The 26788-nt window shown below is 42.2% G+C and overlaps 1 protein-coding gene across 7 annotated transcripts in view; it reads left to right on the forward strand.

The window, feature by feature from the left end:
* Nucleotides 1-26788, forward strand: part of grm4 (glutamate receptor, metabotropic 4) — a 174506-nt gene that overhangs the window by 86558 nt on the left and 61160 nt on the right. The window contains exon 1 of one of the 7 annotated variants that reach the window (XM_061844088.1): nt 12578-12591. The exons of the other annotated variants lie outside the window; for them this stretch is intronic. The gene's annotated coding sequence lies outside the window, so the exon portion shown is untranslated. Of the gene's footprint in view, nt 1-12577; nt 12592-26788 lie in introns of those variants that run through there. 7 annotated transcript variants of the gene reach the window in all.

A 26788-nucleotide genomic window follows, 5' to 3' on the forward strand; every position in this document is an offset into this window, starting at 1 on the left:
CGATTTGTGATACAGCTGCAAATAAGTATTTGAACATTTGTCTATCAGCTAGAATTCTGACCCTCAAAGACCTGTTAGTCCGCCTTTAAAAGTCCATCTCCACTTCATGTTGTCCACCCCATACAATCACAAGCATGTAACATGGCCAAGACCAAAGAGCTGTCCAAAGACACCAGAGACAAAATTGTACAACTCCACACGGCTGGAAAGGGCGATGGAGAAATTGCCACGTAGCTTGGTGAAAAAAGGTCCACTGTTGGAGCAGTTGTTAGAAAATGGAAATAGGCTTTTGGTCATAATTCCACTAACCGTGTTTGGAGGAAGACGAATGATGAGTTCCATCCCAAGAACACCATCCCTACTGTGAAGCATGGGGGTGGTAGCATCATGCTTTGGGGGTGTTTTTCTGCACATGGGACAGGACGACTGCACTGTATTAAAGAAAGGATGACCGCGGCCATGCATTGTGAAATTTTGGGGAACAACCTCTTTCCCTCAGTCAGAGCATCGAAGATGGGTCGTGGCTGGGTCTTTCAACATGACAATGACCCGAAGCACAAAGCCAGGAAAATCAAGGAGTGGCTCCGTAAGAAGCCTATCCAGGTTCTGGCGTGGCCTAGTCAGTCTCCAGACCTAAACCTAATAGAAAATCTTTGGAGGGAGCTGAAACTCTGTGTTTCTCAGCAACAGCCCAGAAACCGGTCTGATCTAGAGAAGATCTGTGTGGAGGAGTGTGCCAAAATCCCTCCTGTGGTGTGTACAAACCTGGTGAACAACTACAGGAAACGTTTGACCTAGGTAATTGCAAACAAAGGTTACTGTACCAAATATTAACATTGGTTTTCTCAAGTGTTGAAATACTTATTTGCAGATGTATCACACAAATAAAAAAAGTAAGTAAGTTTCTTTCAGCTTGTCCCTTTCGGGGTCGCCACAGCGTGTCATCTGAGATGAACGCACATATATGTTTGGCACAATTGTTATGCCGGATGCCCTTCCTGACGCAACCCTTCTCAGGGAGTGGAGGCCTCAGTGGGATACGAACGCACAACCCCTGGTTTACCAAACCAGTGCTCTAACCACTGAGCTACAGGGCCTCGTATCACAGAATCATCGTATCACACAAATAAATCGTTAACAAAATGATACATTGTGATTTCTGGATTTTTGTTTTTAGATTATCTGTCTCACAGTGGACACGCAGCTACGATGAAAATTTCAGACCCCTCCATGATTTCTAAGTGGGAGAAATTGCAATATAGCAGGGTGTCCAAATACTTATTTTCTTCACTGTACATGACTGACTAAAACTAAGTATGCAAGCTTGAGAAACATGAAATGTTTTGAGTGTGGAAATGTTTGTCACGAACGGGGTAACGCGTCTCCATCACAACGCTCCAGTGAGACCTGCTGCTACTGATAGGCACGAGGATCGCGCTGAGGCAGGTCCAGTTGCGGAAGGCTGGGCGGTGGACGTTGAAGGACAGACAGCAGGTAGCCTCTGCTGAAGCCGTGATTCGGTGGAGGCAGAAAAATGTGTTGTTATTATTGAGAATGTTGAATGTAGAAACGACATGCAAAATTGTATTATTGATCAGATGTAAAGGGTGCAGGCGACTGATGTGAGAAAGCAGCTGAAGGCTGCCGACAAGGTGAAAAATAATGATCTGAGCATAATAGAGCAGGTTCGGCATTGGTGATGACGGCCAGCCCACGGGGATGGAGTCTGATGGTGACTCCAGACAAAGGATGTGTACCCTTTGAGGCTAATAGATGAGCTTTTGGAGGATACTTTCCGTAAACTTGTTGGTGTACAAGAATATTTTCCAGATGTTCGATGGTTTGTGAAGATTGTGAGCACCCTACAAAAGGTGGGATGAACAGAATTGCTGGATGACAAGAAGCGATATCACCTGAGGAAGCATGTGACTGCTGCTAGAAAATGTGTAGGTGGTAAAAGATGGAAAAGTTACTTATTATTACATTAAAAATGGAACCACAACACTGGGTGTTCACTCTTCTGGTGTCTCCGGCCTGTGGGTTTTTCTTTCTTTTTACTACTATGGATTCTTTACGGGTTGGGTCTTTGAAGATCAGCATGGGTAGAAATGCACAAAAGAGTGCGCTATTGTTAGAAGTCATAAAACAAAAGAAAATACATAGCTATCACTATGTTGCAAGAAACACGTACTGATAAATTAAATAAAACAGACTGGGGGTTATGCTGGGGCGGTCAGTATGGCTCTGATCTCGGTCCAGGGGTCTATCACGGAGATAATTGCTGGAAGGATTGTAATGGTTAAGGTTGAAATCCAAGATATATTTAATTTTCTGAATGTGTGTATGCACCAAATTGCGGGCAGGACTGTTTGAATCTATTTCATATATTAAAAGTAAAATTGAACAGCTGTGATAAGAGTGTATTTTAGTTGGCAGAGGGGGATTGTTGCACTGATAAAGACTGGATAGCGCATACACATCAAGCGGTATGTCGATTGGTTGGAGCCAGTTGGCCGCCATCTTGGTACTCCCAAAACATATGGAGGACATGGTTTACAGGTTGGATTATGGCGAGGTTTTTCCTCAAAGTTTGGCATGCAGAATTAAAACTGGTCGTCTGAGCTTGACATTTTTTCAGTTCTAGTAACACGGAGGATTTTTTTATTTGATTTGGTAAGCCCAAAAAGGCTAAGTGGAAAGGAAAGACACCTTGCATATTACCTAGGGCCCGATTTCTGTGGTGTTAACTTTTCCCAAAATACTCTGTGAAGCACTATCATCATAACATAGCAAAAAACTAAGCATTTTTGTCATCAAAACATAAAACTTTAAGTCAACCAGTTTGATATATTTTTGGAAATAAGGACTCGCAATGGGAAAATACATGCTAAGCGCATTGTTCATTCGTTGTCTCTGCGACGTCCTATTTCAGACAGAAAATTTCAACTTCTTTCCTCGCATTTGAAAATCAAATTCACTTTGCAGAGTTCTGTATTATGAAATTCATCAAAAATTTCATGGAAAATGTATGAAAATGAAAAGATTAATCACTGATGAAGTTTGGGAAAATATTGACCGCTTTTTTGTGAAAAATCGTCGGCCTACGAAGGTGAAGCAGACTGAACAACAACCGTGAACAAAACTTTGTTCAAGTGAATTAAGCTCATCAGAAAATTAGAAAAAAAAAAACCTTTACAAACAAACTTTAACAGTGTCAAAGTCAATCTTTCCAACTTACCTGTGGAGTGTTTTCTCACAGCCACGAACGAAACTGGCAATTAACTGTCGCTGCACAGGTCGGCATGGTTGTTTTGGGAGTATCAAGATGGTGGATGGCGACTTCAGTTTTGGTGGCCAATGAGCCATCCAGTCTTTTTTAGTAGATCAGTTTTTTAGATAGAATAGATAGACAGGAACTCCATATCTGTTCATCTTTTGTTTAGAGCTATAGAGCGTTGGCCTCACAGTTCTGAGGACGGGGTTCAAATCGACACCACTGTGGGGTTTGCATGCTCTTCCCGTGCCTGAGTGGGATTTCGCCCAGCACTCTGGTTTCCTCCCACATCCCAAAAACATGCAACATGAATTAGAAACTCCAAATTGCCCCTAGGTATAATTATGAGTGCGACTGTCGTCTGTCTCCATGTGCCCTGCGGTTGGCTGGCAACCAGTTCAAGGTCTTACCCTGCCTCCTACCCTGGCTGGGATTGGCTCCGGCACTTCCGCGACCCTCGTGAGGATAAGCGGCTCCGAAAATGGATGGCTGGTTGACGAAAGAGCTGCACTTAGTAGATGTGCGGAAGGACGAAGCACCCAACAGCCTGAGTTCAATGTATGACTGCAGTTTGACAGTGATTTCCACACAGAGAGAAACCCAGATACTAGTCAGTGCCAAGATTTTTGTTTAAATGTTAGCCCCACTTGTTCTCCTCCCTCTCTAATGGCTCCCAAACAACCAACAGAAAGCGGTGCAGCCAAAGAGCATGTGCTTAATCATTTAGGAAAAAAAAAAAAAAAAAAAAAGAGTACTTTCTTCTGGTGAGGATGATAATGAAGCGCAAAACCCTCTTGCCGTTTTTCCTTCCCGTGCATCTAATGATGATGTGGCCTAGTTTAACAAAAGAGACTATCTTTTGATGCACACACACACACAATCCAGAGAAGACAAATATAGATAACATAATTAAATCAAACAATGTGGAGAATAAAAAGGAGTCCTGTTAGATGAGAATCTCAAAACTGGTGAAGTTTATGTGTTGCAGTCTATTTCTTTTTTTTTTTTTTTTTTTTTTGCTTGCTTACGCTTCAAGGGATCCATATATGAGTGCGTTAGGAGTTTTCTAATTAACGCTTGCTAGATGTTGCTTCATATTTTAGTTTCATCTCCTTAAATACACGTGAGCGCTTTTCATTTGGAAACTTCACACAATGTGTGTGAAACCTCATTTTTGAAACAATCGTCCTTTTTTTTCCCCTTCAAAAGTGACTTGGACAACAGGTATTTGGTCTCGTCTTAACCCATTCATGGGCAGGGTGGCAAGTTTTTGCCTTATTGAGATAAAAGTCTCCTAACAGGGCACAATCAAGGAAATAACACTTCTTTTTCGTTTATGGTTAAATTATATGATAACTTTACCAATTTATAATCTCGTCCCAAAAATCTAACTGCTAACTTTGACCGATGAGTTATCCTCTGCTGATAGCAAATGATGGCTTCAGATTAAAACACTTAAATATTTTGACATATAATGCGTGAAAATCACGATGTCCCAAAAATGGGACGCTGCCCATGAATGGGACTTATTGGAAACATCGCAACACGAGTAAATTTATTTTTTTCGACACTAGTTATCGCTAAACTGTAAATAAGGTTATATTTCTCCCAATATTGTTATGCAATGGCTATTTATGAGTGGCTACCACCACTACGCAGACCTGATTGTGATGCTGTATCTCGAGACGAGTTGACGGTGATGTTTTAAACCTCCCCAGTGTTCATTATGCGGTTCGATACATTGCGGTTGATGTGGTTGCTCAAAGGCATGTCACTCTTTGTTCCATGTCTTGATCACTGTTTCAAGATATTGCAGACCCGTGTTTGTTGCTCTGGTGATGATATCGTTGTTTTTCCAGCAGATCAACATCTTTTCTGTTTGTGTTAAAACTTCTGAGGTTCCTCTGGATAACTTCATAAAATGACTCTTTAGATGTTCGCAGATGATATTGTGATCTGCAGTGAAAGCAGGGAGGAGGCGGATGAGCAATTAGAAAGACGGAGGCACGCACTGGAAAGGAGAGGAATGAAGATTAGCTGAAGTAAAACAGAATCTTCTTCTTTTCCTTACGGTTTGTCCCGTTAGGGGTCGCCACAGCATGTCGCCTTTTTCCATCTTAGCCTATCTCGTGCATCTTCCTCTCTAACCCCAACTGTCCTCATGTCTTCCCTCACCACATCCTTCAACCTTCTCTTTGGTCCTCCTCTCGCTCTTTTGCCCGGCAGCTCCCTCCTCAGCACCTTTCTACCAATATACTCACTCTGTCGCGTCTGAACATGTCCAAACCATCGAAGTCTGCTCTCTCGAACCTCGTCTCCAAAACATCCAACTTTGCCTGTCCCTCTAATCAGCTCATTTCTAATCCTATCCAATCTGGTCACTCCAAGCGAGAACCTCAACATCTTCATTTCTGCTACCTCAAGTTCTGCTTCCTGAAGTATAACAGAAGATATGTGCGTAAATGTGAGGGGCGGAGGAGGAAGAGTGAAGCTCCAGGGAGAAGAGATAGCTAGGGTGGACGACGTTAAATACATGCGGTCAACAATCCAGAGCAATGGTGAGTGTGGTAAGGAAGTGAAGAAATGGGTCCAAGCGGGGTGGAACAGTTGGCGGAAGGTGTCTGGTGTTCTATGTGACAGAAGAGTATCCGTCAGGATGAAGGGCAAAGTTTATAAAACAGTGGTGAGGCCGGCCATGATGTACGGATTAGAGACACTAGTGACTCTGAAGAAACAACAGGAAGCAGAACTGGAGGTGGCACAAACGAATATACTGAGGTTCTCGACAGTGGGTGTTCGAGCGGAAGATGCATGAGATAGGCTCAGATGGAAAAAGATGACACGCTGTGGCGACCGCTAACGAGACAAGCCGAAAAGAAAAAGAAGTTTGAAGGAAACGTTGGTTTTCCTTCATTGCGAGGAGGACTGTTTGAGTTTATTTCATATTCGACTGGATGATGCAAAACTCCTTTTACAAACACAACCTTTTTGAACCTTTGAGGAGTTGCTTACATCCATTATTGCTTATTTGTAATTACAATTCCATTGAAGTCGGGACGTTGGGTTAAACACAAAAACAATACAAATCATGTTCAACCTATATTTAATTTTATACACTACAAAGACAAGACATTTAATATTCACAGGACATGCCAAAAATGCTGGGATTGAATTCTGGTTACCACAGTGTTACATAACTTTTATTTTTTAAACAACATTCAACAAACGTTTGGGAACAGAGGACACTAATTGTTGAAGCTTTGTTGGTGGAATTCTTTTGCATTGTTGCTTGATGTACAGCTTCAGCTGTTCATCAGCTGTTCAACAGTCCAAGGTCTCCACGCTTCATAATGCGCCACTTATTTTCAACGGGAGACAGGTCAAAATTGCAGGCAGGCCAATCTAATACCTGCAATATTTTACTATGAAGCCACGCTGTTGTAAGTGCAGAATGTGATTTGGCATTTTCTTGCTGCAATAAGCACGCGTGTCCATGAAAAATATATTGCCTGGATGGCAGTATATGTTTCTCCAAATATTTCAACATTAATGGTGCCTTGACTTATATATAAGTTACCCATGTCATTGGCTGTAACACAGCCCCATTCCATCAGAGATGATAGCTTTGAACTTAGCGTCTGTCACAGTCCAGATGGTTATTGTCCACTTTGGCCTGGAGGACGCAATGCCCACAATTTCCAAAAACATTTCGAAATGTGGACTCCTCGAAGCACAGAACCCTTTTCCACTTTGCATCAGGCCATCTTAGATTAATTCAGGCCCAGAGAAGCTGGCCGCGTTCCTGGGTGCTGTTGATGAATGGTTTTTGCTTTGCATAGTAGAGTTTTAATTTGCACTCACGGATGTAGCGCCAAACTGTGTTTACTTGCAGCGGTTTTATGAAATATTCCTGAGCCCATGCGGTGATATCCTTTACAGATTGATGTCGGTTTTTTGCTGCAGTGCACCCTGAGGGATCGAACGTCATGGGGATTAAATGTTGGTTTTTCGGCCTTGCCTCATACATGTTGTGATTTCTCCAGATTCGCTGAAACCTTTGATGATATTATGGACTGTAGATGATGAAATCCCTGAAGTCCTTGCAATTGGACATTGAGGAACATTGTCCTTAAACTATTCAACATTTCTGTCACGCACTTGTTTGCAAAAAGATGAACCCCTGCTTTGCTTGGGAATGACTGAGCAATTCAGGGGCCCTCCTTTGTACCCAATCATGGCACTCACCCTTTTATATCAATCATGGCACCCACCTGTTCCCCATTAGCCTGTTCACCTGTGGGATGTTCCAAACAGGTGTTTGATGCGCATCCTTCAACTTTCACAATCTACTTTGCCACCTGTCCCAGCTTGTGTGGAATGGGTTGCAGCCACAACATTGTAATCCAATGATTATTTGCTAAAAACAAACTTGATCAATTTGAACATTAAATCTCATCTTTGCAGTGTATTCAATGAAATATGCGTTGAACATGATTTACAAATGATCTTATTCTGTTTTTATTCCTTTAACACAACATCACGACGTCATTGGAATTCGGTTTGGATGAAACGGTGTATTTAATACTATTGTTTACATCCACAGATTGTACTCTGACACGCCAAGTACTTTGTATTTGTAGACAAATGCATGCTCCTTGCTACAATATGCAATGGCACAGGGGATTGGCTATTGTGACCAAGGATATGTTTAATTATTCTGTTTTTTTCTTCTCCTTTCGGCTTGTCCCGTTGTGGGGCGCCGCAGCGTGTCATCTCCGATGAATGCACATTTGTTCTGGCAGTTTTACGCCGGATGCCCTTGCTGACGCAACCCCTCTGCTTTTTAGCCGGGATTCCCAGGCGGTCTCCCATCCAAGTACTAACCAGGGCCAAACCCGCTTAGCTTCCGAGATCGGGCGTTCTCAGGGTAGCATGGCCGTAAGCTCTGTTTAATTATTCTGTAAACATATCAAATAAATTCAAATTGCAAATCTATAAATTAGCACTAAACATGCTAAAGATCATGTGTACAGAACCTTTTGGTCTTATCTCTATTTATGTTGGTTTTTGGGAGGTTAGGGGGGGTTTGAGGCAGCCATCCTCCTTCGAAGGTACAACCAGGAGGTAAAGAGCTCTGGCCATGTGACAATTTATTCCAAACATGCCATACATTTCCTCCAAAACTGTTTGATATCCATATTTACTGAAAATATTTAAAAAGATGACATCACAAGTAACGTTTTTAGAAGCCCTGCACATGACACTGTTGTTTATGATCACTTTTGTAACTAATGGGTTGCGATGAGAGCTTCCAAAAGGATCATTTAAAGTGACGACAATATAAATTAAGGTACATTAAAATATGATAAAAAAAATGTCCATCCAGCCAACCATTATTTGAGCTACTTATCCTCACGAGGGTCGTGGAAGCGCTGGATCATTTTCCAGCTATCATTGGGGAGAAGGGGTGTACACTCTGAACTGGTTGCCAGCCATATAGAAACAAACAAGCATTCGCACTCAGGTTCACACGTTTGGCAAATTTAGATTTTTTTGGATGTGGGATGAAACCAGAGTCCCCCGGGAAAACCCATGGAGACACGGGGGGAATGTTGGTTTTTAGACACATTACCAGTGTTGGACAGTAGTGGCATCATTATTTACCTTACTCATTAGCGTGGTTGTCATTTTTAACATCAAATACAGGCTCTAGCTTTCAGTAGTCAAGATAATTTTTTTGCTGATATAACGCAGTACCATCCACAAATGCTACATTTCCCCAGGCCGTTTCAAACCTTAAATGTGTCTCTTCCATTTGATGTCACTTACCTATCCACCCAAGACGGTGCATAAAAAGATGCCTAAATTGAACGTCCCGAGACAATTGCAGAGGCACGGGCAGAAATGTGCACAGCTCGTGAACACCCTCCGGCATAAATATGGCAAAGGTGCCATATTTTACCAAACCAACTTTTTCTAATAATTGGGATTTAATTTGGGCTCTACAATTCCTTAGTAAACATGTCAAATATGAATTTAAATCATCCACGGATTCCCGAGTTGCAGAGTTTTTTCTACAGAGGCCTGAAAGGAAATCATTTGAATTTCTTGAGCTCATCTCCGTCACCAGTGACGGTATAGACATATGCCTACCATCCTCTTCCTGAGCCAGCGGTGTCAATATAACAAACATGTCTGCTCTCACAAGAGTGTCTAATACATGAAGGCCAACAGTCAGAGGACAGGGAGCAAGCAGTCTTAGCCAAATATGAACAAAGCTGGTATTAAACTGGGTCAAACAGAAGTAAACCTTCTGAACACTGGCCTGACAAAACCAAGGTGGTTTTTGAACATAAATTGGCACTTTTATGCTAAGTCCATGTTAGAGAATTACTCTATGGAGGTCTAAATTGACAAAATATGGGATCTTTCACAAATTAATATTATGAACTTATAGCAACCGCACTGAACAGTCCCTGTATACATTGGGTGTGTACTGCACAACCGCAAAAGCAATCTCCTGTAATAAGTTTCACAAATCTATGCATACATATTCAGGTATGAGGGTCAGAAACCTGTGAAAAATGGATATTTGACACGCTATGTAGGTGAATGGTTTGAATAGCGCTAACCAAGCAAATAACTTCATAATGATGGGCTTAGAATGAACAATGTCATTTCTTGGTCAGAAAAAGCAATATAGGTATTCAATACAGACAGAAAAAGTCTGTGGTGTAAAAAGAGTTATTAAAATGACATTCAATTGTGAAAAGGTTTATACAATAATAGCCATCTATTCGCCAGCTGTACCACAACACGAGGTGTCTTGGCAGATCCTCCAATATTATTGCCAACACAAGGAGTTGATTCAGGGAAATTGTTCTTCTTATGTCAAGATCATGTCCCTTCTGCATGGTTTTGAAGCGATTAACAAAATTTGTATTTTACCATATATTGTTCGACTAGAATTAATGATTCAGTCATCCAGCCATCCATCCGTCCATCCATTATCTATCGCTTTTCTGGGTCAGGTCGCGGGGGAAGTAGCTTCAGCAGGGATACCCAGACTTCCCTTTCCCCAGCCACTTCTTCCAGCTCTTCCAGAGGGATCCCGATTCGTTCCCAAGCCAGCCGAGAGACATAGTCTCTCCAGCGTGTCCCGGGTCGTCCTTGGGGTCTCTTTCCGGTGGGACGTGCCGGGAACGCCTCACCAGGGAGGTGTCCAGGAGGCATCCGAATCAGATGTCCCAGCCACCTCATCTGGCTCCTCTCAATGCGGAGGAGTAGCGGCTCGACACTGAGACCCTCCCGGATGACTGAGCTTCTCACCCTATCTTCAGGGAGAGCCGGGACACCCTGCGGAGGAAACTCATTTCGAATGCTTTCGGATCTTGATCTTTCGGTTACGACCCACAGCTCGTGCCCATAGGTGTGGGTAGGAACGTAGATCGACTGGTAAATTGAGAGCTTCGCCTTTCAACTTAGCTCCCTCTTTCCCACAAGGGACCGATACAAAGTCCGCATCACTGCAGACGCTGCACCGATCCGTCTGTTAATCTCCCGCTCCATTCTTCCCTCACTCGTGAACAAGACCCCAAGATACTTGAACTCCTCCACTTGGGGAAGGATCTCATCCCCGACCTGGAGAGGGATGGTTCAGTCATTATGTATTCAAAAATGTTTTCTTCCGCTCCCTGTTGGGAAAACACAAATGATGCCGAAGTTGTAGTTATAGTATAGTAATTTTATAAACTCTTCTGACAAACATTCAAGCTAAAATTTTCAAAGTGATCCCTCTTCACTATACTCAGAAATAGGCTTGCTTTGGAGGCTGAAATACAGGAGAGTAAACTTTAATGCTCAAGGCGTTACTAAAGAGGTTTTACTGTTACTGGTGCACAAAATTATCTATGCCTCCCCCAAAAGACTCTTTCTGATCAATTCTACGTGTTCCCCTACACATTACACTTAACCCAGTTGATGGGCTTTCATTTCACTTCTCTACTTTAAAGGAAATACAGTCGTACACATTCAAGGCCATTCGCTCGTTGCTTTTCTACTGACGTATTTCATTCACTGAAAGGGATACAAAAACAAGACCAGCATACTTGAAGGGTAATCACCACATATCGCCTTGGTATCATCATTCCAAAGACCGATGAAATGGTGCAATTGTTGTCTTACAAGAGGACAGCCCATTAATCAATACATTCCCGTTTTGTTTGCCCTCAAGGCACAATACAGTCTGCTCACAAGACATCCCGACATCAACAGATGATCACTATTTACGAAGTTGTTGTCTGAGAGAATAAGCTGTCAGAGTTACATGCCTTTATAATAAATGTGCTGGGGGAAAAAAAAATGGATTTTAACATCAGTCTTTATCAGAGCAGCTGGTTAAATTCTCATCCACGGGAAGATATTTTCAGTGACTGCAACCCACACCGATTTCACCACGGTGCAGCCCCGTTTTGATCAAAGTCTTTAAATGTCAGTAAAACGGTCCGCTCTTAATCACTTTGTAACTCAGCTCAGCTCAGCTCATTATAACCAAGAAATAAATATTCCAGCAGTCAAGTGAGGCTGCATGCTTGCAAAACACACTATTGTCAATTAAGTGGCACATAACTGTACAAGTGGAAAGTACACCTAAATATTAAATTGGTGAGAAATACCCAAAGGCGATGGAACAAAAGCAAAGCAAAGTAAATTTATTTGTACAGCACATTTCATACACAAGGTAACTCAATGTGCTTTACATAATTTCAGAAATCATTTGAATACAAAGAAATTAAACATTCGAAACAAGGAAAAAAAACTAAAAATGAAAAAAATGAAAATAAAAAAATACAATTTAAACAACGTACAGTGCAGAAATATTAAAAAGTGGAAATACTCTAAAAATCACGAGAAAAAAGAAGCGTGAACCTGGATTAAAAAAAAAAAAAAAAAACTCATGCCGCATGAAGTTGCTTTTCATGCCAAAATGCTGAATTCCAGTGCGTACCCTTCAAAATAGAAGGCTTGAAGCTTAAAATAAGTAATTACAATGAAAAATGATGATGCCTTGATTAATCCTGTTAATGTTGTTTAACTCGTTTTTCAGGATTTCAGATTCAAAGCATATTTCTTTGTCGTAAATTATAGTAAGTCTTTTCTCTGAATGTCGGCGGAAGCTCTCAATGTCTTCTAAATTTCCATGTTCTTAGTTGGACGTTTCAAAAAAAATGCCCTCCAAAGTCAAATTTCCCACTGGGAAAGTCGGAGATCTCTATTCCTGAGTTGGATTTCAAAGATGAGTGGCTCAAGTGTAAACCGTAAGTAAAAGTTCCCTTTTTTTTTATTTTATTTTATTTTTTTTAAATCACCTCTGATAAGTTGTTGTCAGACTAAATCGGCCGTGGAGGCACGTTGATTGACCGGTTAGCACATTGGCCTCACAGTTCTGAGGAAGAGGGTTCAAAACCGGCCTCGCATCTGTAAAGATTGCATGTTCTCCCGTGCCTCCGAGGGTTTTCTCGGGATTCCACATCCCAAAAACATGCCTTGTAGGTTAACTGAACACTCTAAATTGCCCTTAGGTGTGAATTTGACTGCAGATGGTTGTTTAAATGTGGCCTGTGGTTCAGTGTGCAGCTCAGAGTGAAACAGAAAAAGCTCCAGTACACCCCCAATCCTAGTGAGGATAGGCTGTATGGAAGATAATTGAATGAATAAATCGGCCAGGTATGTTGTAGTGGTCAAGTTATATAGTGAAGAAAATAAGTATTTGAACACCCTGCTATATTGCAAGTTTTCTTGGACTTGGTCAATGACCTGAAAAGAGCTGGGACCGCCGTTTACAAGGTGACTGTTGGTAATAAACTAAGAGGTCATGGTTTGAAATCATGCATGGCATGGAAGGTTCCCCTGCTTAAACCAGCACATGTCAAGGCCCGTCTTAAGTTTGCCAATGGCCATTTGGACGATACAGAGGAGTCATAGCAGAAGGTCAGAAGATGAATTATGAGTTCCATCCCAAGAACACCATCCCTACTGTGAAGCATGGGTGTGGTTGCATCATGCTTTGGGGTGAACATGGGAAAAGGTCGACTCCACTGTATTAAGGAGAAGATGACCGCGGCCATGTATTTTGAGATTTTGGGGAATAACCTCTTTCCCTCAGTCCGAGCATTGAAGATGGGTCATGGCTGGGTCTTTCAACATGACAATGACCCGAAGCACACAGCCAGGAAAACCAAGGAGTGGTTCCGTAAGAAGCATCTCAAGGGTCTAGCGTGGCCTAGCCAGTCTCCAGACCTAAACCCAATAGAAAATGTTTGGTGGGAACTGAAACTCCATGTTTCTTAGCAACAGCCCAGAAACCTGTCTGATCTAGACATGATCTGTGTGGAGGAATGTGCCAAAATCCCTCCTGCAGTGTGTGCAAACCTGGTGAACAACTACAAGAAACGTTTGACCTCTGTATTTGCAAACAACGGACTACTGTACCAAATATCGACATTGTTTTTTTTTCAGGTGTTCAAATACTTATTTGGAGCTGTATCAGGAAAAATAAATAAATCGTTAAAAAAATCATACATTGTGATTTGTGGATTTTTGTTTTTAGATTATCTCACTCACAGTGGACATGCACCTACGGTCAAAATTTCAGACCCCTCCATGATTTCTAAGTGGGAGAACTTGCAATATAGCAGGGTGTTCAAATACTCATTTTATTCACTGTATGTAGCATTATTGCTGGAGTGCAAAGTCTATGTAAACTCCAATGCAGCCTTTAGTAACAATGGTTAACTTTTGTGTGGTAGCTTTGCGTTGTTTTCATTCATGTTTTCGCTACCTGTTTATCTGGGGTATCTCTAAAGCACCTGCGCTTAGCTGGCAACAGCTTCAGAGTGTATCTCACCTCTCACCCAAAGATATCTAGGATAGGATTGTCTCATAGTTGGAAGTCCATACCAGAGCAGAAACAAAGAAATGAAGTCTAATGAATTGTCTGCAGACCTCCGACACCAGACTGTGTCAGGGCACAAATCTGGGGAAGGATACAAAAGAATTTCAGGTCCTGAAAAATACAGCGGTCTTGATTATTTGAAAATTGAAGAGATTTGGCACTACCAGGACCTTTCCTAGATGTGGCCGTTCAGCTAATCGAAGTAAAGGGCCTTGGTCAGAAAGGGGAACAAGAAACCTATAGTCACTAAAACGGACTTTCAGTGATCCCTTGGGGAGATAGAACCATCCAGAAGGTCAACAATTGCTAACGTACTCCATCAATCAGGCCTTTGTGGTAGACTGGCCACAGAATGGCTGGAGGAGGACTGATGAGCAATTTACGACCCGGGTGACATAAACCAGACTTCCCGTTGTCATGTGGAAACAGACGGGCTGGTTGCGGGTCAGAAGGCAATCTCAAATAATGATACAAGACAATCGACCATACTGCACGTGGAGCTGACACAATGTGCAAACGGCGATCCGTTTAAAAATATACATTTATTACAAAATATGAAGAGGTTGCAATTAGACTATAAATACTAATCACCATTATGTGGGACAATAAAAACATTTATGTTTAATATACAGGTCTTGGTGATTTCATAGTTTTGTTTGGTAGTCAATTTTTTTTGCTTTTAATCAAAATTCAGGATACTGCTGTTACTAATATAAGAATAAGGATGTGAATATATTATTTCTAACTTATTACATTACTAGAGTGCTATATTGATCTTCTATAAAATAATAGTTATATACAATTATAAAGATATACAGGATGACTACAGAAGCTGTTTTGGTTCGCAATGGTCAGCACTCAATATGAACGAACTCCCACTCTGTTCCAGTCTTCAATATAATTTGCTGTTAATGCGCCAGCATTGAAATTATTATAGAAAAGAGACAAAAGCTAGCTCAGTAAAGAATATGACACCTCTAACTTCCCACCTCAAGGTAGATGCAGCGCGCCATTATTTTACTTGATTGTTAAGAGAAAGCGACTGCAGGCTCAGGAGCTGCTGCACTTTATGTTTGTTCCCAAAGGATCCATTCAAATTTTAAAGGAGTTCCTCAAATCACACTTTACTGTGGAGCTGCAGGATAAATATTGTTTACTAATACTCAGTTACCACATGACGAGTTATTGCTCGCTGGCATGCAGATTAAATTGGAGAAAAACATTTAAAATGTTCAGACGAAGGTCACTTCCATCAGAGATCAGAGCATTATTCAAAATAGTACTGGAATTTCAATTAATATATTTTGGCATGAAAATCCATCAAAAGAACTAATCCAGCCGGAAGCCTTCAGTGTAATGCAATCTGCAACCTAAAAAAAATTATGAGAAAAGTAAGCAACGCTGCACTGCAGCCTTTCGTGGTTTCTTTTGTATGTATTTTGCCTTTGGCCGCTTCCAAGCACTTTGGAGATTTAACTAATCTTTTGACAAAAGAGGTGTGTACGTGTATTATCCTCTTTCACTCTTAAGTAACATCCAGTTTCACCAGCATAATGAAAGGTATCGGTAACTTTTCCGAAAAAAAAAATGTACTTTTTTTTTTTTTAGAAAGCCAGAAGGGATTTTTATTGGTTGGTACATTTAATTGGAGGTTAATATTGATAAGGCCCCGACTTTGAGGTGATTGAATTTGGTTTCAGGGAAAGGTCATGTTTAATGTCTAGCAAGTGTTTCAAGCTGGCCAGGATTCATTTCAATAATTGGCAAGTAAATATCTGACACAACAGTATTTAATCAAAGCGGACACGTTGTCCTTTCACCATTCCCCATTAACCGTCGTCGCCCGGTTTCTCCGCACTCAATCATTCCGACTATTCTTGGAGAGCCTTTGATTGCGCGGGATTAGAGTTCAAACTTTGAGTTTTATCTAATATCGATGATGCTTTTGTAATGCGAACTCACAAACTTTAATGTCAGGGAGGGCTGGGATTGAACCTGGGTCCCCAGAACTGTGAGGGCAACGCTTTCCAGCTGCGCCGCTGTGCCGCCCACAAGCAATATTACAAACAATGTAGCTCGGTGTGTCTATTAAAGTATTTTTTTCAAACAATAATACTGAAGTAAAAGCATCACGTCGGATTAAATGTACTCTGACAACAACAAAAAGTTAGATAACATAGGGAAACAGTAAATTTAGTGTGTCACTACCCACCTTTGATCACATGTCATAAATGTCCATCCTGTCCCTCCACGTTGTCTCATGTCCATCTCTGGATGAAACAGGACTGCTGTGGCCACAGAGAACATACTGTAACCCTAGCGCAAGGTGTTGGTGGACCCAAAACTTTTATGGTGGATAGTGAAATGTTTGCTTACTTTACTTAGCTCTGAGCTAGCTCGCTATGCTACCTCTTCGGCAGCTGAAGTTAGTTGCACTCTGAATAACAACTCAGTTTTTTTTTTTTAACAAATGTTATCCAAAATGAACAAGTCCTCCAATATGATGAATATGATCCACAGTCACAGTCCATAACTTTAGCCATTTGTTGCTCTGGTAACACCTGTCAAGGTTGCTTGGCCCGCTAGTAGTAAAGCGAGCAAGTGCTGAAACCAACAATCAGCCTCTAACTCACCACATTAACAATGTAAACCTATGAAGCAATCCAAATTTGGAATATTTTTCATTAACGGTACCAGATTACTTTACATGTAAGAAAAAAAAATCCTGAAAACGTAAAGGAAATAGTGTGTAAGGTAAAGCCTTATTTGCCTCGATCTCTCAAATGTGCCCCTACCTATATTTTACTGCAAAACTACTGCAAGTTATTGCTCAATTCCAAACTGGTAGTAAAGAGAGCATGTGTCTGTCGACTTATTTCACCTAGAGAGTTTTTTTTCCCTCCAGTCTTGGTGGGTCATCTAATATTAGTAAGACTAAGTAAAACACACATATCACAGACTTTCCGTCAAACCCTCACTCTATTTATAAACCTCCCCAGACACCAGTCTCTCTCCAGGTGGGTCATTAATTCGCCTCTGTCAGTGGTATGCCGCACAAAAAGTCCATCAAACCTTGCAGGCTACTTATCTTCAAGGCTTCAATGCTACCAAAAAGAGAAATGTCTATTCTCATTCTCATTAGAAAGTGGACACATAATTTGCACGTTCAACGATGACATTTTAGCTCTCGTTTTTTTTTTTTGGGGTTCAGACAAAGATGTTCCAAAATGACGTGGTTAATATTTTGAAGCTGACTCTGCAAACTAGGACAATGTTAAACTCTCAGTTTGGCCTAAGCCATACCTTAAAGCTGCGGAAAACTATTCATCAATACGGAGTCCACAGTCTTGATGAATTGTCAGATGTGCCTCCCCATTCAGTTTCTTCAACTGGGATAAGACACGAGGGACAGAACAAGGTAGTGGACCAAATGTTTTCCAGTGGAGCGAATCCAGTCTCCAGATAAATGTAATACCGCCTGTGACTTAGATAACCCCAGGATGTTTAGTGGCTGCCCGTTCACTCAACGCTCCTGCCTCAGCATTTATCAGTGAACTTCTGTTGGAGGTTAACCCCTTGACCTGCATCATCTTATATATTCTGATTCGCTCCAGACATTTGTGCCATGGTACTTGTTAAAGCTTTTTCAAGAAGTCTTGAAAGGGATGCAGGGTTTGTTGCCAGGCCGTGCTTCATCACCACCACTCGATCCTCTGGCATACCTCTACACCACGCTTGTATTATTTATTAGAAGACATTTGAAATGTATTTAAAATGTACTTTACCTTTAAATATAAAACATTTTTGCTCAGAAATGATGATAATTAAATAAATAAATAAATAAATGCAATGGTCAACCTTTGTAAATGCTGAATCCCAATTTGAACAATTGATTTGGATATATTAGGTAATAAAACCCATTTAGCCGTTAGTGATGGAAATGTTCAAGACCTGAAGAGTAAGTACTATGGTTAGCCTTAGAAACTGAATTTGTTCCATGACCCCGTTCACATTACCTCATTTGCAAAATGAGTTCATGTCCCTTCATCCATCCATCCATTTTCTTCGCCGCTTTTCGTCACAAGGGTCGCGGGGAGTCCTGGAGCCTATCCCAGCTGTCAACGGAGAGGAGGCGGGGTACACCCTGAACTGGTCCCCAGCCAATCACAGAGCACATTGAGACAAACAGACGCACAAACAACCCCACTCGCAATCACACCTAGGGGCAATTTAGAGTATTCAGTTAATGTTGCGTGTTTTTGGAATGTGGGAGGAAACCGGAGTGCCCGGAGGAAACCCACGCAGGCACGGGGATTACGTGCAAACTCCACACAGGTAGGTCCGGGATTGAACCCGGGACCTCTGAACTGTGAGACCAACGCTTTACCAACTGAACCACCGTGCAGCCAATGTCAACAATTTAAAATAAATCGTGATCACGCATTAACCCTTCCAAATATTCAAGGGCCTTTTAACAACATGACATGCATATCTGTTTTCATAAAGCAGCAAAATACATGACTGTTACATCTTAAAATGATCACAGACTCCAGAGCGGTGTTGGGAATGGGCATGTGCGGATTGTGTGACTGCACTGCGCAGCGTCGTGTTTGAGTGTACGTTTCTGGATGTGTGTGTGTGCCTGTTTGTCTGTGAGGGGGATGCAGGTTCATAGATTTGCAATGTAATAAACTGTAGTGTAAATTTGCCGATCACGTAGTATTTGGACCCAGAACAAACAGGATTAAAGGAGCTGGAAGAGGCCCACGCTTAGTGTTGCAGCCTACACACAGTAGTCACCATTAATATTTAATACGAACAACAAAGGAAATGTAGTGCACAGGCCGGCCTCATCTGTCCCATTTAACCTTAACCTTTAACCGCAGCTCAATTTTGTGGCGTTTCATTTGAATTCAAATTTAGATCTCTTGTATTCTGTGATTAAAATTATGCTTTCACTCAGTAGCCCATCTTAAATTGATTAAAGACCATTCATATTCTTTCATTTAAGCCGTAGGGGTGTCAGAAGAATTTAAGGTGCGCGTGGGACTGCATCAGGGATCCACGCTGAGCCCCTTCTGGTTTGCAGTGGTAATGGATAGGCTGACAGATGAGGTTAGACTGGAATCCCCTTGGACCATGATGTTTGCAGTTGATGTTGTGATCTGCAGTGAAAGCAGGGAGGGGGCGGATGAACAATTTGAAAGATGGAGGCACATACTGGAAAGGAGAGGAATGAAGATTTGCCGAAGTAAAACAGAATATATGTGCGTGAATGAGAGGGGCGGAGGAGGAAGAGTGACGCTCCAGGGAGAAGAGATAGCGAGGGTCGACGACTTCAAATACTTGGGGTCAACAATACAGAGCAATGGAGAGTGTGGTAAGGAAGTGAAGAAACGGGTCCAAGCAGGGTGACACAGTTGGCGGAAGGTGTCTGGTGTTCTATGCGACAGAAGAGTCTCCTCCAGGATGAAGGGCAAAGTTTATAAAACAGTGGTAAGGCCGGCCATGATGTACGGATTAGAGACGGTGGCACTGAAGAAACATCAGGAAGCAGAACTGGAGGTAGCAGAAAAGAAGATGTTGAGGTTCTCGCTCGGAGTGAGCAGGTTGGATAGGATTAGAAATCACCTCATTAGAAGGACAGCCAAAGTTGGATGTTTTGGAGACAAGGTTCGAGAGAGCAGACAGCGGTTTGGACATGTTCAGAGGCGAGAGAGTGAGTATATTGGTAGAACGGTGCTGAGGATGGAGCTGCCAGGAAAAAGAGTGAGATGAAGACCAAAGAGAAGGTTGATGGATGTTGTTAGGGAGGGCATGAGGACAGTTGGGGTTAGCGAGGAAGATGCACGAGATAGGCTTGGATGGAAAAAGATGACACGTCGTGGCGACCCGTAACGGGACAAGAAAAAGAAGAAGATACTTTCACGAAGTAGCCCATCTTGAATTTATTAAAGACCATTCATATTCTTTCATTTAATAATGACACGATATTTCCCTGATGATGATTCTGATAAAAATGTCAAAGTTTGGGCTAGTGAAAGCGAGGGAGGCAAGGCATGGATGCAGAGGACCCAAGATCAACTAGGCGGGGATAGAAGGCAGGAGTCCAGGAATCTCAAAAAATATTTCATTTGAAAAAAGCAAAATAAACAGTCCAACAACCAAATAATCAAGCTGAAATGAACCTAAACTGGAAACAAAACAAGATGTGGCTTAAAGAGATAATGGCATGGGCACAGACACAAAAAAAATGCCAGTTTTGCGAAAATACCGTGTTAACCTTCCTGCTACAGTCACCTGACCGTGGCCAGAAAATGTCTTTTCCGGGGCCGAAGTTGTCTTCCTCGGGGTTAACTCCCCTCTCTTGTTTCACATCTCAGCTGGATGGCGGGAACAATAAAGCTACGAAGCACTGATTTGCTACTCGAATGGCTTTATTGGCTCCTCTGCTCATTTGAGATCAAAGTGTCCTCCCCTAATCAGTACTCTTCCCGTTTCACCGTCGTACTCTTTTTTTTTTTTTTTTTTTTTTTTTTTTTTTTTGCAATATATACACGCAAACATGTATGTGAATCGATACTGTCTTGTGTGCCCAATAACATTCTAAAATTACGTAAAATTGCTGCGTCTGCACCACGGGGGCTGAGTTACCCCATCCACCAAGGAGGCATGGTCAGGTCCAGGAGCCCGCCTGAGAGTTGCCCAGTAGATGGGTCACCACAAACACCGAGGGGTTAACCGGCCCCACCAAGGCAACCAAAAGCTGGCCACCGAGACGAGACAGCAGGAAGCCACCAACAGAGGAACGATAAGGGGGATACCCCAGAGAGGAGCCATGTGGCATGATAGGGGAGCCCCTACCCCGAGCAGACATCCAGCCGGGGGTATGGGGAGCTTGGTCCTAGGAGCACCGCCATGAGCAGAGTGGAAAACCCACCTGCCCCCTGTTTCTTTGCTTCACAAGTCCCCAATGGTCAGCACTAATGGTTTCTCCCCAACCAGGGGATTAAAATCTGGATTGGTTCATGAGGAAGGGAGGAGTAGCGCTCCCAGATACTGCTACCCCGCAGCACCCTCCTACCCCCCACCTGCCACCTGACCCAAATCCCACCAAGCCCAAGATATCAGTGTATGTGGTGCATTATTAAAAATTGGTAAAAAAAAAAAAATGCTGTAATGCCAACATTGCCCAGAAAATAGCAGGAGATTGATGCTGTTGGTTCAATCTTTCAATAGAACAGCCAAAGTCATCGCACCGTCATAACAAAACTGTTAGAGAACATCAAGATGTATCAAACACCAAGAGCAGTTTTTTGTGAGACTGTCTAACACAGGAATCTTTGTGAGATGTTCGCAATGATCATATAGACCAGCCCTACTAGAAAGGCACAAAATGTACACTGCGGTTTTGCCCCTAACATCATCTGGATTTTTTAAAAATGTATTTTAATGGTACCGTTCGGATACTGGTTAAAAACTAAATTGAATCACCGTATGACTCAGCAGTTCTGACGATGGTCATATTCAAATTAAACAGAGGATGAGGATATCATTTTTGCTTCAGGAATACTGCTCAATATAATTAGATGACCAGACCCTGCCAATGAACTTCATTCATTTTCAACTTCTACCTGCTGCTTAAAAGTCTAATAATCTGAATTCATTATCTGTCCCATGGACTCGCCCAAAGAGCTGAGGCCACTTCTCTTTTCAGACCGATACGCACACTTTTTTAGAATGCGTTATCATCAATAAGATTTTCTGAGTGAGAGGATCATGAAAAAAATTGAAAGTCTGCTATCCAAATGTAAATTTAATTACTGTAATCAAGATTTTTTTTTAGCCCCCTTGAATTTTGCTGCAGTCCTATATTTGGGTGCCGTGGCACATCCAAGCCTGCCTGTCCCCGGCCAAATCGGTGAGATCTGGCGGCAAGCTGCACTGTGCATTTTCATATCGGGCTTTTGCACCGCAGCAAAAAAAAAAAAAAGTTTCCCCATTCTGTCAAAAATCAGGACAGGCAGAGCTTATCATGTTATGCCGGTGACATTTCTTGCTCACTGGACTCCAGCAATATCCATGTACAGCGTGTTACTTTTCCATAAAATACAACGTCTTGCTAGCATTTCTATCTATCTATCTATCTATCTATCTATCTATCTATCTATCTATCTATCTATCTATCTATCTATCTATCTATCTATCTATCTATCTATCTATCTATCTATCTATCTATCTATCTATCTATCTATCTATCTATCTATCTATCTATCTATCTATCTATCTATCTATCTATCTATCTATCTATCTATCTATCATATATATGAGAGAGAGAGAGGGGTGGCACTGTGGCTAGTCTGGTTAGGGCACCAGGGTTCAAATCCTGGAACCGCCTGTATTCTCTCCGTGCCTGTGTGGGTTTTCTTTCGGCACTCCGGTTTACTCCCACATCCCAAATACATGCACCATTAATTGGACCCTCTAAATTGCCCCTACGTGTGATTGTGAGTGCGACTCTTGTCTGTCTCCACATGCCCTGCGATTGGCTGGAAACCAGTTCGGGGTGTACCCCGCCTCCTGCCCGTTGACAGCTGGGATGGGCTCCAGCACTCCCGCGACCCTCGTGAGGATAATTGACTAAGAAAATGGATGGATGAATGGATAATGTATCTTTGTTCATGTATTTATGCCAGTGAGGCATCATGACAGAAAAAAATAATGCCCTTCTATTAGATGTGAGTAAGTACTTACAGTAATTTATGTATCTACTGTTCTGTATTTAGTTTTATTCAAACTATTGTAATGCGTTGAAAACCGGCGACCTGTGGGTAGGTTCATGATTGTTGAGAAACTGACGACAGACGAATCAGTCATGTGACGTCTGGAGCACTCTGAAGCCCGTGGCGTGATGTATTGGATGCTACTGCTGCCAGGCCACTGCGTCCAGAAACCTGTTGGCCCGCAGGCTAGCAGGTGGCTAGTAGCGCTTCTCGTCGCGGGAAATATTTGTTTTCAGCGCATTGACTGACATGCACACAGCATCTGAAAGCTGGGAGGACGTCTCTCTCTCTCTCTCTCTCTCTCTCTCTCACACACCCACACACACACACACACACACACACATTTTCTGTGCTGCTTATCCTCACAACTGTCACGGGAGTGCTGTAGCCTATCCCAGCTGTCAACAGGCAGGAGGGCAATTGCAGGGCCCATGGAGACAAACAGCCGCACTCATAATCACACCTAGGGGCAATTTCCAATTAATGTTCCACGTTTTTGGGACGTAGGAGGAAACCGGAGTACCTGGAGGAAACCCACGCAGGCACGGAAGAGTACATGCAAACTCCACACAGGCGGGTCCGGGATTGAACCCGGAACCTCAGAACTGCGAGGTCAATGCTTTAGCAGCTGAGCCACCACGCCGCCCTAGCAGGATATCTTTCATCAGAACTGCACATTTCCCAAGCGCTTCTGAGGACCATTTCCTTCGTAACATGAACTTTTCCAAGTGCACGCTACTGACAAGCAGCATTGCTTGTGGGACAATACGGCGAGAGGGGCGTGTCAGACAATGGGGCTATCTGATTGGCTATTATTGTACGAGTGATTGACATGTGAGAAAGGTCCATTTAGTGACACAAGGTAGCTCTCGGTTAAATATTTAGCACACGGGAGGAAAAAAAAAAAACAAGTTGCTCATTGAAAAACCGTTTTTACGGTTTTTCCCATGCCAGTGATCCACTCACCAGTATAAAGTGAAACTCAGTTGAAGTAAAGTCTGAAGCACGCATGCACGTACAAATTACTTTCTTTATTAGGAGGATTTCCAAGTGCTTAATCTGCCGCTGTTGTCGTCAGCATCCACGACGCGCTGTAAAGCTCGACAGGCAAAGCACAAGTAACTAAGAGGCGCGATAGATAAGCCGGAGCCCGACTCCACCTGAAACCCCTGTCCGTCAGTATTAGGATAACAATAGGAACTATTTTTGGAGTTTCGACCAAATCTAACCATTTTAGAGGAGTGTTCATATAGATGTAGTTAATCCATACAACCAAAAAGCTTCTGAGAAAGAGATCATTTTCATCCACTTTGATTTTTAATGCTATTAGATCTTATTCTTGGTAACCGTCTAGTCTTTTGGAAGAGAGATGCTCAAAGGTTCACTTGGTATATTTTGAGTCAAAATCATGGTGTCCATATGCAAGGAAAACACTTAGCACATTTTCCACCTTTATACACTCAGATGTTTTTTGAATTCCATAATTTGATGGAGAGGTGGACTTTAACTGTGTTCATCTATTGGATTATTTTTCACAGTTCTCTTAGGTGCTTATTAACACCTTCCGAACACCTTTGAACAACACTTGAATGGACTCTACTGGATGCTGCCGCGTCACATGGAAGTCCGCCAAGAAAAATTTTTTCACATGTACATTGCATCTATTTGGAAGCATGGTCGGTGATCATCAGTGCATCTTGCCACACTGGTACCATTGGGCACTTTCACACAAAAATTACCAGGAACTTTTAATTCCTTGTGCCATTGGGCAGTTTCACTAAAATATTACCAGGAACTTTAAATTCGTCGTGCCTTAATACCTGGGACAAAAAGTTCCTGTGGCCCATTGTCGTTTTGTGCTCACGTGAAAAGCAGCGTCCCCTTGCCGCCAACTAGAATGAGAAGTGGAATGTCCCAACACCAACCACCCATGGCAAGAAGAGATGCACCGCAATAACAGAGTAGAGGAGTAAAACCCATCTGTTTCGATAGCGTTTGACTATATACGACACTGCCTTGCGATTGGCTGGCAACCAGTTCAGGGTGTACACCGCCTCCTGCCCGTTGACAGCTGGGATAGGCTCCAGCACTCCCCACGACCCTCGTGAGGAAAAGCGGTGAAGAAAATGGATGGATGGATAAATACGACACTTCTGCGCTATGGTGGACACTCTTCTCATGGCTAACATTATAAATCCACCAAGTAGCAAGGAAGTTAGCGAAATGGTGTCAATAGTAGTTTCCACATTTGGTGGTTCTTTCGTACATTCCCAACCTTGCTGCAGAGGAGTGTTACACAGTACTATGTCATTTTGTGAGGTTGGATGCAGTGCTGGATAAGAAGGGGTCTTTTGGAACTTTTTTGAGGGGAAAAAAGGGGGCAGCCAACAATATGTACTATATATAATATATACATACAATAACACACTCACCCTGGCAGGGTTTGCCGCTCTGAGAGCAACAGGGCAACATCGGCACTGAATCAGAATTCCCTTCACTGCCTTGCTCTGCTCTTCCGATGTAAATCAAGTTAATAAAGCTGTTTTCAGTTTGCTGTTTTTGTACCAATGTATAACGCTATCTGCATTGTTTTTATATTTTGCCTGATTACAACATCAGTGTCGGGCAATACAATGGGTTGCAATGACTCAATGTTCATCACACATCACGTTGGGGGGAAAAAAGGATTATCGTCATGAAACTTGGAAGGGAAATGAGTGAATATTTCAAGATGAATGCTTCGGCCTCACTTTGTGTGAACAGGGTGAGTCACTTGAGTGACATTCTTCAAATTTCTCTAACTCAAGGATGAACTGATGTGATGTGGCCAGTCAAAAGCTCAGTTCACGCACATCTAATATTTACTGGAGAGATGCGACAAAGTTTTATCATCAAATTCAGTCACAATTCCTTCCAGTTCTGCAAATGGAGTTGCCATGAATAGTGTTTCAGTTAACATAAAAGTACACTACACTAATCGTAGGGATTTTTTTAAAGCAGGTGGACTAAACGCTGACAATTTAATGGGACACAGTAACTGAATCCATGCTAAATATAATGACAAATAATAAGGACTAAATAATAAAATGGCAGTTCTGCAGCTTCAAAACAGGGGTCAAATAACCTTCTACAGAACATTTCTTTGCCGAGCATTGGCCTCACAGTTTTGAGGACTCCGGTTCAAATCCTGGCCTTGCCTGTGTGGAGTTTGCATGTTCTCCCCTGTGCCTGTGTGGGTTTTCTCCGGGCACACTGGTTTCCATCCACATCACCAAAAAATGCATTCATTGGAGACTCTAAATTGCCCCTAGGTGTGATCGTAAGTGTGATTGGTTGTTTGTCTCTATGTGCCCTGCGATTGGCTGGCAACCAGTTCAGGGTGTACCCGGCCTCCTGCTCGATGACAGTTGGGATTGGTTCCAGCACTCCCACGACTGTTGTGAGGATAAGGGGGTCAGAAAATGGATGCATGGAAGGATACAACGTAGACGGTTCAGGAAATGTACATTTGTTTAACTCAAAATATTTGTGCATAAAACTGCAAAAAATGTTTCATGAGTCAAGAGAAATTTAATGTCCTTCTATGCTTGCAGTGAAATGTCTACAATTGGGAAGTTGGGATAGAAATTAGTAAGAGATTATCCATCTTTAAAGTGAATCCATCTTTAAATATAGTTAAATTTGATCAATGAACTTGCAAACTGCGACGGAGGAAGATGACAGAAACTAAAAGCACCATATGCCTCAACTAAAAACAAAAAGAAAAGAAAAATCATC

Source organism: Syngnathoides biaculeatus, chromosome 2 (assembly GCF_019802595.1).
Source record: "Syngnathoides biaculeatus isolate LvHL_M chromosome 2, ASM1980259v1, whole genome shotgun sequence".
Lineage (NCBI taxonomy): Eukaryota > Metazoa > Chordata > Actinopteri > Syngnathiformes > Syngnathidae > Syngnathoides > Syngnathoides biaculeatus.